Source organism: Staurois parvus, unplaced genomic scaffold (assembly GCF_062004578.1).
Source record: "Staurois parvus isolate SC_StPar_1 unplaced genomic scaffold, SC_StPar_1.0 ptg000211l, whole genome shotgun sequence".
NCBI classification, from domain to species: Eukaryota; Metazoa; Chordata; class Amphibia; order Anura; family Ranidae; genus Staurois; species Staurois parvus.
This window is the reverse complement of record NW_028318007.1, coordinates 1,037,261-1,050,892: the sequence shown is the minus strand read 5'-3', so window position 1 is coordinate 1,050,892 and position 13,632 is coordinate 1,037,261. Positions and strand designations below refer to the sequence as shown.

General features: G+C 43.8%; 1 long non-coding RNA gene across 1 annotated transcript; it reads right to left on the bottom strand.

The window, feature by feature from the left end:
* Positions 1–1,747: 1,747 nt before the first annotated feature.
* On the bottom strand, positions 1,748–13,626 carry LOC149461066 (uncharacterized). The gene is made up of 2 exons (XR_016312958.1): positions 13,545–13,626; positions 1,748–2,312 (listed from the first exon to the last, which is right to left on the bottom strand). It is a non-coding gene; the product is annotated as an uncharacterized LOC149461066 (long non-coding RNA).
* Between the last annotated feature and the right edge of the window lie 6 nt (positions 13,627–13,632).

Below are 13,632 nucleotides of genomic sequence, written 5' to 3'. Positions count from 1 at the left end.
CATTTCGAAGGGGGTCCCTTCTTCCTGCGCTTTGTTTTTTTGTTCTCTACTACAGTCTATATTGCGCTTCCCCAGCTTTGTGTTCGAGCCGCACAACCTTTGATCAGTGTTGGATGAACAGTTATCATTTTATTTGATTGGCCCCCTTCTGATCTGAGTGCCGGAGGTGGTGGATGTGTGTCTACACCAGTGTCCATCATGGCACCAGTGGACTGTTCTCTGCCTACTGCACTCATCCCAAAAACCCCACTAGGTATGGAGGACAGTTAGAACAGATGAGATCTTTGTACTGAGACTGACCGTTGGCACTAGGAGGAATGATGACCGTTCTACATTCCTCCTGAAAAAGAGAAACATCTCAGCTGTCTTAGACACTGTGCAGGACTCCAACAAACCAGACAAGATGGAAGAGAGTACAACTCCCTCCAACTCTACAGAGGAATGCCGCACCATGAGAAACAGAGTCAATACAAGGCTCATAAAGGACCGACATGATTACATCTTAGGATGGAGAAAGATCGTGGATGAGGATGTGCAATCATCCAATGAAAGCGAAGAAAGACCGCTGATTGCCAACAGACACTGTGACACGGGAATGACAATGGTAAAGCGGCGCAGCAGAAACCGAGGAAGTCACACCTCTCGTGACTCCCCCAAGCTCTGATACTGGAATGGCCATGGTAAAGCGGCGCAGCAGAAACCGAGGAAGTCGCATCTCTCGTGACTCCCCCAAGCTCTGATACTGGAATGGCCATGGTAAAGCGGCGCAGCAGAAACCGAGGAAGTCGCACCTCTCGTGACTCCCCCAAGCTCTGATACTGGAATGGCCATGGTAATGCGGCGCAGCAGAAACCGAGGAAGTCACACCTCTCGTGACTCCCCCAAGCTCTGATACTGGAATGGCCATGGTAATGCGGCGCAGCAGAAACCGAGGAAGTCACACCTCTCGTGACTCCCCCAAGCTCTGATACTGGAATGGCCATGGTAAAGCGGCGCAGCAGGAACCGAGGAAGTCACACCTCTCGTGACTCCCCCAAGCTCTGATACTGGAATGGCCATGGTAAAGCGGCGCAGCAGAAACCGAGGAAGTCACACCTCTCGTAAGTCCCCCAAGCTCTGATACTGGAATGGCCATGGTAAAGCGGCGCAGCAGAAACCGAGGAAGTCACACCTCTCGTGACTCCCCCAAGCTCTGATACTGGAATGGCCATGGTAAAGCGGCGCAGCAGAAACCGAGGAAGTCACACCTCTCGTGACTTCCCCAAGCTCTGATACTGGAATGGCCATGGTAAAGCGGCGCAGCAGAAACCGAGGAAGTCACACCTCTCGTGACTTCCCCAAGCTCTGATACTGGAATGGCCATGGTAAAGCGGCGCAGCAGAAACCAAGGAAGTCACACCTCTCGTGACTCCGCCAAGCTCTGATACTGGAATGGCCATGGTAAGCAGTTTTATGATTTTGATACATAAATTACCAAACAAATCCCACTCAATAAGACAGTTATGAAACAACAATGTCCCGGGAATAGAAGTGTTTTTCCTTTACAATAGACCACCTCAAACAAAAGACATTCACAATGGTTGACTGAATATAGATGACCTCTTTGGAATACAATGAAGTCACACAGCCCTGACCCCACATAACCTGGCTAGTGTTGACCAAAAGTCATAAATGTTCATTGTGAAAACCCAGCATCTGGATACCTGAATCAGAGACATAACAAGTAAAGACAATCAGAGACCTTGAAGATGGCTCTTCCCAAATGACTTTATTAACTAAGTAAAGCCTCCAATGAATTTTACAATTGTTACCCAGGACAAGGATATGAGCTGTCTGCAACCTTAACACCCATTATCAACAGAGTCAAATATCTGCTGGAAGATCAACTGAATGTTTAGCAATGAGCACACAGACAATAGTCCTAGCTACTCACTCCTCAGGTGTTACATAGATTGTGAAACTATGCAATTCACTTCATGGGAACCAAGGTCTTAACCTCAGCAAAATACTCAGCTGACATATTCATACTGTATATTTTATGATCACAGGAATCAATTTAATCAACTTGTGCAACTACAAAATCATAAAAAGAATTAACCAAATATCAACAAGTTATGACATATGGTATGGATTGTGATTTGGGTAGACTGTTAAGAGATATTAAAACAAATGACTTGCTACCAATATGTACCTATCTCAGAGTACGGAGAGATATGAGATATGATATGATGGACTGAAATAACTCATGAGCATCATCCGATCAAGTACCATGACAAATTATGGGAATATTCTTCTGTAAAGCGGAGTTCCTCCTGAAAAAAAATAAAATAAAAGTTAGCACCTACAAAAACTGTAACTGCTGACTTTTAAAATACAGTCACTTACCTGTCCCTCGGTCCAGCGGTGTCCTCACCATGGCTGGTTTCACCGGCCGTCTTTTCTCCCTGGCACCGGCATCATTAGTGTGGGCACCCGGCTGTGACAGCTTGCGTCTTCACAGCCGGGTGCCCACTGCGCATGTGCGAGAAGTGCTGCGCTTTGTGAATGGCCCCGTAGTCGTCTTGGACCTGTCACATGTCCCAGAAGACTACGAGGAGGGGGGGAGGACAACTTCTGCTTCCGATCGCCTAGGTGATCACAGCGGAAGTGGGATCGGGTACCTGTCAAATTCAGGTTCCCGCTCCCCAAAGGTGTCAATCCTTAATGGGGAGCGGGGGAATAAGGCTTAAAGCGGAACTTCCCCTTTTGGGTGGAGCACCGCTTTAATATCTACCAGTTTCAGAATACTTGACAACCATAAAAATATAATTCTCGTCTAATAAGGATAGTCCATACACTTGAACCAACTCAAACAAATGGACATTATCCAGAGGGATATCTATGAGAGCCACTTTGATATTTCATGAAAACATTTATTTTATCAATGCAATACCCCTTCAGATCATACATTAGCTGGGAGATTACTCCTAACCAAGTAGCATTTCTATTCATGGAACATGACTGCCTCTAGTGGACAGGTAAAGAACCTCCAAAATAAACAGCATTCTTGGCTGTCCAAACGTCAGGTACCATGGGTGGATCCAGCAGACAATGGATCTCCATAGTCTATGTACAGGAGGAGAGAACGAAAAAAAAAAAAGGGAGTCAAAAACCTTTAAAGAAAAACTTACTGGAAAAGCTGACTGGAGATACTTTGTTGAATAAACCTCTTTGACTGCTTAAAAGACCCTATTTTTGATCTGAGATACATTTTTGCCTGCTATGACGCCTTTGCTTGCTTTCTGAGAAGAAGAGGACTTCTGCTGATCGGTGAGACTGCTGCTTGAAGAGAAACAACATTGCTGGTCCACCCAAAGATCTCAGAGAAAGCTGTCTAGGAGTGGTGAGATATTGTGGCCAGGTATCAACACTTTAATTCATTCAAAATCATTACTAGAACTTTACTAATATTTTATTGTACCGTGGTGCTGGTATTGTGCATAGTGATATATATATATATATATATATATAAATTGCTAATTATTTCATGATTGCATAAATCTTGTTTAACCATCGAGATTGGATGATGTATAGGGAGATTGGTTGCTAAATTATTGTATTTTATTATGCCGTAGTGCTGGTATTGTGCATAGTGATATATATATATATATATATATATATATATATATATATATATATACTACTATTTCATGATTGCATAAATCTTGTTTAACCATCGAGATTGGATGGTGTATAGGGAGATTGGTTGCTAAATTACTGTATTGGGTTGTTTTGATAGTAGAATAGAGTTTTATCTTTTCTCTTTATTGGTATACTGCGATTGCATTGTTCTTAAGACATATTTGAAGTGTTTCATTGTGTATTATATCAGAAATATTTTTCCTACTTCTCTGCGGCCGCGGGAATTGGGAACAATATACTGAATGCTGACAAATGATATTTACTAATCACTGAGAAAAACAAGGTTTTGTTACTTTACTCTGCTATGATATATATTTTGTGTTTGACCCAATTATCTTAGATTGTAAGCTTCCAGGATCAGGGCCCTCCTAACCCTCTTGTATTGAACTGTATTGTTGCTGTATTGTCTCCCGTTATATTGTAAAGCGCTGAGCAAACTGTTATAAATCCTGTATAATAATAATAATTGCAATTTATTGTGGATTATTCTTTGTGTGTAGGAAATCCTCATCACCAGTAAATTAGTTTGTATTTAAATATATATAAATATTTTTGTACATAAAATGATTTATTTATTAATCAAATTGGCTATATTTGGTAAGAAATCACGTTGGAAAAATGACAGTGTGGTGATATATTTATTCAAGTGTCTATATTATTTAATATTATTAATTAAGTTATTTGCTGTAACGGCTGTAGGCACTGCGTCATAATTATATATGGGAGTCGGACACCGCCCAATTTATTTATAATTGATGATCACAAAAGCACCACAGCGTCACAGCAAAAAGCAAGGAAGTCACATCTCTCGTGACTCTCCCAAGCTGTGATACCGGAATGACCACGGAAAGTGTCACCGCAGAAACTGAGGAAGTCAAATCTCTTGCGACTCCCCCAAGCTGTGATACAGGAATGACCATGATAAGGGTTACAGTAGAAACCGAGGAAGTCACATCTCTCGTAAGGCTCCCAAGCTGTGATACCAGAATGACCACGGAAAGTGTTACAGCAGAAACCGAGGAAGTCACATCTCTCATGGCTCTCCCAAGCTGTGATACCAGAATGACCACGGAAAGTGTCACAGCAGAAACCGAGGAAGTCACATCTCTCATGACTCTCCCAAGCTGTGATACCAGAATGACCACGGAAAATGTCACAGCAGAATCCGAGGAAGTCACATCTCTCATGGCTCTCCCAAGCTGTGATACCAGAATGACCACGGAAAGTGTCACAGCAGAATCCGAGGAAGTCACATCTCTCATGACTCTCCCAAGCTGTGATACCAGAATGACCACGGAAAATGTCACAGCAGAATCCGAGGAAGTCACATCTCTCATGACTCTCCCAAGCTGTGATACCAGAATGACCACGGAAAATGTCACAGCAGAAAGCGAGGAAGTCACATCTCCCATGACTCTCTTAAGCTGTGATACCGGAAATGACCATGTAAAGCGTCACAGCAGAAACCAAGGAAGTCAAATCTCTTGTGACTCCCCCAAGCTGTGATACAGGAATGACCATGGTAAGGGTCACAGCAGAAACCAAGGAAGTCACATCTCTCATGACTCCCCCAAGCTGTGATACCAGAATGGCCATGGTAGGTGTTACAGCAGAAACTGAGGAAGTCACATCTCTCGTGACTCCCTCAAGCCCTGATACTGGAATGACCATGGTAGGTGTCACAGCAGAAACCAAGGAAGTCTCATCTGTTGTGACTTCCCCAAGCCATGATACCGGAATGACCTAGGTAGGTGATACAGCAGAAACTGAGGAAGTCTCATCTCTTTTGATTCCCCCGAGCTGTGATGCCGGCATGACCATGGTAAGTGTCACAGCAGAAACCAAGGAAGTCCCATCTCTTGTGACTCCCCCGAGCTGTGACACTGGAAAGACCATGAAAAATGTAGCAGCAGAGGAGATCACAGTTCCACCTGTTGTGGCTCCCTCAAGCTGTGACACCAGAGAAAGTGTCACAACAGGAAACCTCATTGGACCATCCCATGTGAGTCCTCCACACTGTGACAACCAGCCACCATTCATATTGCACCATCTGCTCGGAGAAGGAGGTTTTGGACAGGTCTTTCAGTCAACCTTCTCTGCAACCAAGACGATGGTGGCCATGAAGTCAGTCGCTAAGACTGAAGAGCAATGGAACATTATCAAAACAGAGCGGAAGATTTTGATGTTATCGACCGTGTGTTCATACCTCACCCTGCTTCACGTCACTTTTCAGACACCCCCTCCGCTTGTTTCGTCATGAATACATCTCTGGAGGCGTTCTGTATGAATTCATCAAAGACCGTTTCCCTCTTGACCTTCCCATCTTAAGGTAAGTCTCATCACCACAATTAGAAAAGAACAGAAAGCATATTTGTTAAGATATGTAGTTTTAAAATCCAGGCTTTGGACTTTAGAATTACACTGGACTCCATGAGAGTGCTTAGCTACATCACTCCACCCAGAACGGACCTAGCTACTTTTGGCTTTACAGTAATGTCAGTTCCCATAAATATATGAGAGAAACAATACACAACAGGTGAGAGCCGTGGTAGGGTTAGGATTCAAAGTAGAGTATCCATCCACATGGTATTTTGCAATCCCAGTTTTCCCACAGTGGCCAGTGAGGGAAAGGAGATGGAGACAATCCAGAGTCACCTAGTAACATGTTACAGTATATATGTGTATAGAGACATGGGAAGAACAAGGGCAGTGTTGGAGGTGTCCATCTTTTATAAATGGGAAGCCTAGATTCTAGCAATGGGTTTTCTTAGGAGACTTCGGAGTCTGAGATCATGGAACAACTTGCACCAGAAATTGTGAGCAGGTGCCATACCCAGAACTCTGACCATATTGTTACCTAAAGAACCTCCAAGGCGGGACCGTTAATAGGATAGTGCCAGGAACTCCCTGCCCCTGCCTCCAACCCTATAAATGTGATACCTTCACAATCTAATTGTTTTCTCTCTTATACAGTATTATTTTTATTATTATTATACAGGATTTATATATTATTATTATACAGGATTTATATAGCACCAACAGTTTGCTCAGCGCTTTACAATATAACAGGAGACAATACAGCAACAATACAGTTCAATACAAGAAGGAAAGGAGGGCCTGATCCTTGGAGCTTACAATCTAGGAGGGAGGGGCTAGTGGTACAAAAGGTAGTAACTGTGGGGTATGGACTAGTAGGAGGAATAGAAGATTCCATTATTAGCTGAGGGCAGGATAGGCTTCCCTGAAGAGAGAGGTTTTCAGAGATCGCCTAAAAGTGAGTAGAGTAGGCAATAGTCTGATAAATTGGGGTAGAGAGTTCCAGACGATAGGGGAGACTCTGCAGAAGTCCTGGAGACGAGCATGGAAGGAGGAGACAAGGGAGCTAGAGAGCAGGAGGTCATGCGAGGAGCGGAGAGGACAGTTTGGGTGATATTTGGAGACGAGATTCATTGCAGTGGAAATAACCTGTGGATTGGAGATCCTCCACAACTGGGGCATCGTCCACAGGGACATCAAGGCGACCAACATTCTACTGGATGGCAAATGTTATGTCTGCATTGCAGACTGCGGGCTGGCAGTATCGGATGCGTATAGACGTGGGAAGGTCGAAGGCGCAGCTGGAACAATTGGATACATGGCACGGGAAGTAGGTAAAGATCTATCTACCCAACATTAGACCTCATCCATTCAATGTATCAGAATTCATTCGCTATCCCTCTGATACTTGCAATATTATTATTATTATACAGTATTTATATAGCGCAAGCAGTTCGCTCAGTGCTGTACATTACAATGGGAGACAATACATGAGACAGTACAATAACAATACAATGCGATACACGAGGGGTTCGAGGGCCCTGCTCCTTGGAGCTTACAATCTAGGAGGGAGGGGATAATGGTATGGGAGGAATAGCTGTGGGGGATGGAGTGGTAGGAAGAGTGGAGGAGATCGGCAATTAGCAGGGGGTGGGGTAGGCTTCCCTGAAGAGGTGGGTTTTCATGGTGCACCTAAAGGAGAGGAGAGTAGGTAATAGTCTGATGGATTGGGGTAGGGAGTTCCATAGGATGGGTGATGTCCTGGAGGCAGGTATGGGAGGAGGAGACCAGGGAACTAGAGAGAAGGAGGTTTTGTGAGGAGCGGAGTGTACGTTTTGGGTGAACATTGTAGACTGCATACACAAGAATGCAATGGAAATCATCGAACGGTTGTTCTTTACTATTCCTCTTGCTTCATGCGAGCCTATCTACAATGTTTATAATAGTGAACATATGAAATACCGAACATATAAAGATGTAAAAAGCTATATCAAGGGTAAAGTTACAATGATTTCTACTGGAGAGCAAATATCGCTACGTGCCCTGTTACACTCTGCAGAGTTATGGCCCATTCATAAAATGCCTGCCACTGTGTAGAGGCTGAGGGATCCTATTATTAATATACAGGATTTATATAGCGCCAACAGTGTGCGCAGCGCTGTACAAAATGAAGGTAGACATAACAGTGACAATACAATTTGGTACAGAGGAAACAGAGGGCCCGGCTTGTTAGAGTTTACAATCTAGGAGGAAGGGTTGAGTGATACTAGAGGTAATATCTGTGGTGGGGGATGAGCTGATGGAGGAAATAAAAGGCAGTTTACTAGGTAGAAGCAGGACAGACTTCTTTAACACCTTGGCAGCGGCGTCTCCCGGCCCTTTAAGGGTTTCAGAAGCCAGGAGGCGGGGCAGAGTTTTAGGGTCATGTGACCGCCGTGATTCGCTGTCACAGCGGTCGCATGATCGGGAAAGGTCCCGATCGAAAGAGGAGATCTGGACCTTTTCGTGAGTACCGGACATGTGTGCTGGGAGTGCGCAGGGCGTACACTCTCAGCACATATGTTTTTCTTAATTGCATGCAAATGTGCAGCCGCTCTGCGTCAAGGTCCAGGTGCCGGGAGGCTGCACATTTGCGTGCAGCCGGCGCAAAGAGGTTAAAAAGAAAGGTTTTCAGGGATCGTCTAAAGGTGGATAGATTAGGAGACATCCAGACAGATTGGGGTAGGGAGTTCCATAGGATGGGAGAAGCTCGGCAGAAGTCCTATGAAGTTCTGTATCCCTAAAAGTAAGTTCACATTACCCGCAGAGAAAAAAACGCAATGTAGTGGTGAAAGCAGGTTCCAGCCGAGGGGGTGGTGCCATTTTTACATCGCAAGGCACTGTTTCCCTTTTCTCTAAGTGACATTTAATTCATTTGTATGGATGAGCTGAGCAACTGCACATAAAAACGCAGGTTCACACAGAGCCCTGCGGAGCGGAAATTTGCAGCTTGTGTTGCACATTTCAACACCGCTCTACCCCGCAGGTGACAGCTGAAGGGAAGTGTGAATGGGGCACATAGAAAAGCATGTTTTGTCAGTGTACCCTTGCAGAGAGCTGTGCTTTTCTTATGCATAAAAACATGGCTCTCTGCTATAGTGTGAACGGGCCCTAACAGAGAGAGCTCTGTGATTGGATTAGGATTGTACACCCATTCACTGTAATAGCACTCAAAGTCCCAATTCCACTGCTGTGCTTTTAAAAATGTCAATTTTATTAGATCAGAGGTATTGCCATAGTAAGGACATAGACTGCTGCTTTGTAAATGCCTCCCTTAGAATACATGTTCAATGAATATACAGTGATACCTCGGTTTACGAATTTAATGCGTTCTCCGGGACTTTTCGTATTACGAAAAATTTGTAAACCGAAATGCGGTTTCTCATAGGAATGCATTGAAAACCAATTAATTTGTTCCAGAGGTCAGCAAAAAGTAAAAAGAAAGTATTTTATCTGTTCAAAACTCTTCATAACGTGCACTTTAAAGGCATAAATACTGTACAGGGACATCATTAAAAATTAATTCGTAAATGCACTGAAAATCAATAATCCATTTGTATTGTGAAAAAAAATTGTAAATGCATTGAAAATCAATTAATCCGTTCTGGAGGTCAGAAAAAAGTAAAAAAAAAAATTCTCATCTGTTTAAAACTCTTTATAAAGTGCACTTTAAAGGCATAAATACTGTACAAGGACATGATTTAAAAAAAAAATTGTAAATGCATTGAAAACCAATTAATCCGTTCGTATTGCGAAAATGTTTTTTATATAATATAAAATAATATTTTTAATAGATTTTCATTCATAAACTGAAAATTAAGTTACTTCTATAGCAGATTTCCAGGACAGGTATTGTGGCGGGAACCAATAATAGAATTGCGTACTCACCGGACGCGCATGGATAATGCGCATATAATCAATCTCCACCAGGATCTCTTAGGTAGGCGGAGTGGGTGAGCTTCCATCTATGGGTTGGTCATATGGTATATGGTAAAGCTGCTAGGTCCAGAGGTCCCCTTAAGTTTGGATGGGTGCTCAGCCTGGATACAGGGCTCCCTCCCTCTGGTAGTTGTGGATCACAATAGGGGTATCCTGCAAGTTAGTTAGCACTGTCAGCAGCTCTACTTCCTCCTCCTCTCTGAGTCGGAAGACCGAGAACTGCGACGTAAACGGGGACCTCTGGACCTAGCAGCTTTACCATATACCTTCCAAGGCAGGATGACCAACCCATAGATGGAAGCTCACTCACTCTGCCTACCTAAGAGATCCTGGTGGATATTGATTATATGCGTATTATCCATGCGCATCCGGTGAGTACGCAGTTCTATTACTGGTTCCCGCCACAATACCTGTCTTGGAAATCTGCTATAGAAGTGGATCATCATAATTACATTTTATGAACTATTTATCCCCTTACTTTTATTCCTATATGTACCTGTGTCTCTTGGAGAATTTTTATCATTCATAATTATTTTATAATGCTGCACTTTACTTATTTATTTGGTCATTTTATAAGGTTTGCTGTGATTACCTTTAGTGCTTTAGCCGCTGACACAAGAGCGCTCACTTTTATATATTATATTGTATTGAATTGAAAATTAAGTTAACCGAGGCATTCGTAAACTGAGGTACGCCTGTATTGCTAAACGTATTGGGCCCGCCCTCCCAATCATGTGATTCAGGTGTTCCAATCCCCTCCATGGCCACAGGTGTATAAAATCATCACCTAGGCATGCAGACTGCTTCTACAAACATTGGTGAAAGAATGGGTCACTCTCAGGAGCTCAGTGACTCCAAGCGTGGCTCATTTGTGCAACACCATTGCACAAAGCAGGTGCGCATAACATGTATGTTATTTCATTAAAAAAAATAGACTTTAGTAATACTTTAACCACTTGTCCTCCAAAGAATCCCCCCCCCCCTTCCTGACAAGGCCATTTTTTGCGTTATGGCGCTGTGTCATTTTAACTGACAATTACACGGTCACGCAAAACTGCACCCAAATGAAATATACATCCTTTTTTTCATTTTTTTCCCCCCATGAACAGAGATTTCTTTCAGTGGTATTTGATCAAAGAACCAGCAAACACAAATGCTCCTGTGCTTGGGGATGGACTCGATGCAGCCTACAACCACATTAAGAATGTCCTGGAACATGCACACCTTGCTGCCCTCAAATGGACCGGGGGAATCCAAATATACTGAATGGGGAAAGAACAAAGAGAGGGCGCACAGGCCGAGTGCATTACCATAAAAAATGTTTAATAAAAAATAAATAAAGTAGGTGTTGTACTCACAAACAACAATATAGTCAAGGGACATCATAAAGAACAGCTGGGTCAACACCGCGCTGAGTAACAGTCTGCAATAGGGAGTTTAGACATCCAAAAGGCTGATGCGTTTCGAGGACTTTTGGAGGCTCTGAGGAAGAGGCAAGTCCTCGAAACGCGTCAGCCTTTTGGATGTCTAAACTCCCTATTGCGGACTGTTACTCAGCGTGGTGTTGACCCAGCTGTTCTTTATGATGTCCCTTGACTATATTGTCGTTTGTGAGTACAACACATACTTTATTTTTTATTAAACATTTTTTATGGTAATGCACTAGGCCTGTGCGCCCTCTCTTTGTTCTTTCCCCATCAAGTGGTATTTGATCACCTGTGCATTTTTTATTTTTTGTATTATAAAAAATAAAAAAAGACCGCCAATTTTGAGAAAAAAACTATATTTTTGACTTTTTGCTATAAAACATATCCAGTAAAAAAAATATAAAAAATTTAAAAAATCTAATTTTGTCATAAATTTAGGCCAAAAGGTACTCTGCTCCATGTCTTCGTGAAAAAAAACCCCAATACGAGTAAATGAATTGGTTTATGTGAAAGTTATAGCATTTACAAATGGTGGTATATATACCGGGATTTTAAATTTTTTTAAATTTTTTTACTAGTAAGGCGGCAATCAGAGACTTATATGGAGACTGCAGAACTGCGGCGGGCATTCAGACACTGGGGGGGGGGGAACTGATTTGGTGTCACTGACATCCCCAGTAACACCAATACAGTGATCAGTGCTAATAAGAAGCACTGACACTATACTAATGGCCGGGGCTGCGAACAGTGGTGTGGGTAGGGTGCGCACCTGCCTTGTGCGCGCTCCCTGCCCATAAATGCGAAATCACACACACGCGTGTGTGTGTGATTTTGCACACCCGTGTCGCCGTGTAGCAGTACTTCTTCTATTGGGGTGATGGGAAGCGGTTAATAAGGAAAAACAATCACTGAGAACTGGCGAGTAATCACCGGCCAGGACCTGGTGACTGACAGCCGAGGCCGTGAATGGCAGCGTGGGAATGACACGCATGTGCCTTGCGCGCGTTCCCTACCCGGAAGTGCAAAATCACATATATATATGTATGTGTGTGATTTTGCACACCCGTGCTGCCCTGTAGCAGTACTTCTTCTATAGGGCGGACGGGAAGCGGTTAATATGGAAAAAGAAATGAATTTAAACAAGTTTAGTGTCAGGCTGCAACATAAAACTCATCAAAAAAGTGATGGGGGTCTCAATACTTTATGAATGCTTTGTATGTCCATGCTTGTTCCAGGTGCATAACAGCCAAATTGTAAATGAAAGATAAGAATGACCTCTTAAAAACATGTCTGCAATGGTAACCCCCCTCCCCATCCCCGTCCTTGGATTCCTGTTCTATATGGGTGTAGACACTGTTGCCTGCCTGTGCTTGGGGGCCAGATTTCGGGTGTTGGACTCTCTGCAAGGTGAACTGAACAGGTTTATTTCATGCTGATGTTATAATGCAGATGTTCTGTAGGTGGTGTAGGAAGATGGGTGAAGAATCCCCCTTCACAGGGCGTCTCTTTAGTGTGCAATGAGCGGACCACCCTGTAGCACTGGAGAGCATTGCATAAATGGCAGAGCAATGAGCTCCCCCTATGGCCCTGGAGGATATTCTGCAAACTCCAGAGCAATGAGTGGGCTCCTCTTGTGCCCCCCTGGCAAACATGCCATAAACTTCAGATCAATGAATAAACTCCGTGTCCCTGGAGGATATTCAGTAAACTGCAGCGCAATGAGCGGGCTTCCCCTGTGCCTCTGGAGGATGTTTCATGAACAGCAGAGGAATGAGCGGGCACCCCTTTGTTGCCCCAAATCAATGAGCTGCCATCACCCTGCCTGGGCAGCAGAGCTTACTATCAGCTGGCTACAGTGTCCTTCTATACACACATTTGGTGTTCAGCTGTCTGGGATGGATTATGTGTTGGATATCCGGTCTCCTCTGATGTCAGGGCTCGGCTGCAGCTGCCACCTCAATCTCCAGACGATGAGAGCCATCAATAGACTCCTTATTATCCAGCTGGCTGGTGGGAACTGATATCTGAGATTATCCTTCACTGCCTATACATAGCCTGATATGGACATTGAAGGGTACCGGTCACATGCTGCTGGCAGCCATCTTGTGGGAGGGGCCTAGTGCCATCAGACATGGACGTTACCTCAGTGGTCTCTCGTGTCTGTCCCCATGGATGCAGTCAGCAAGACGCTGTCATGCTGTTCCTTGGTGTTATTGAATTTCTGTTAGAT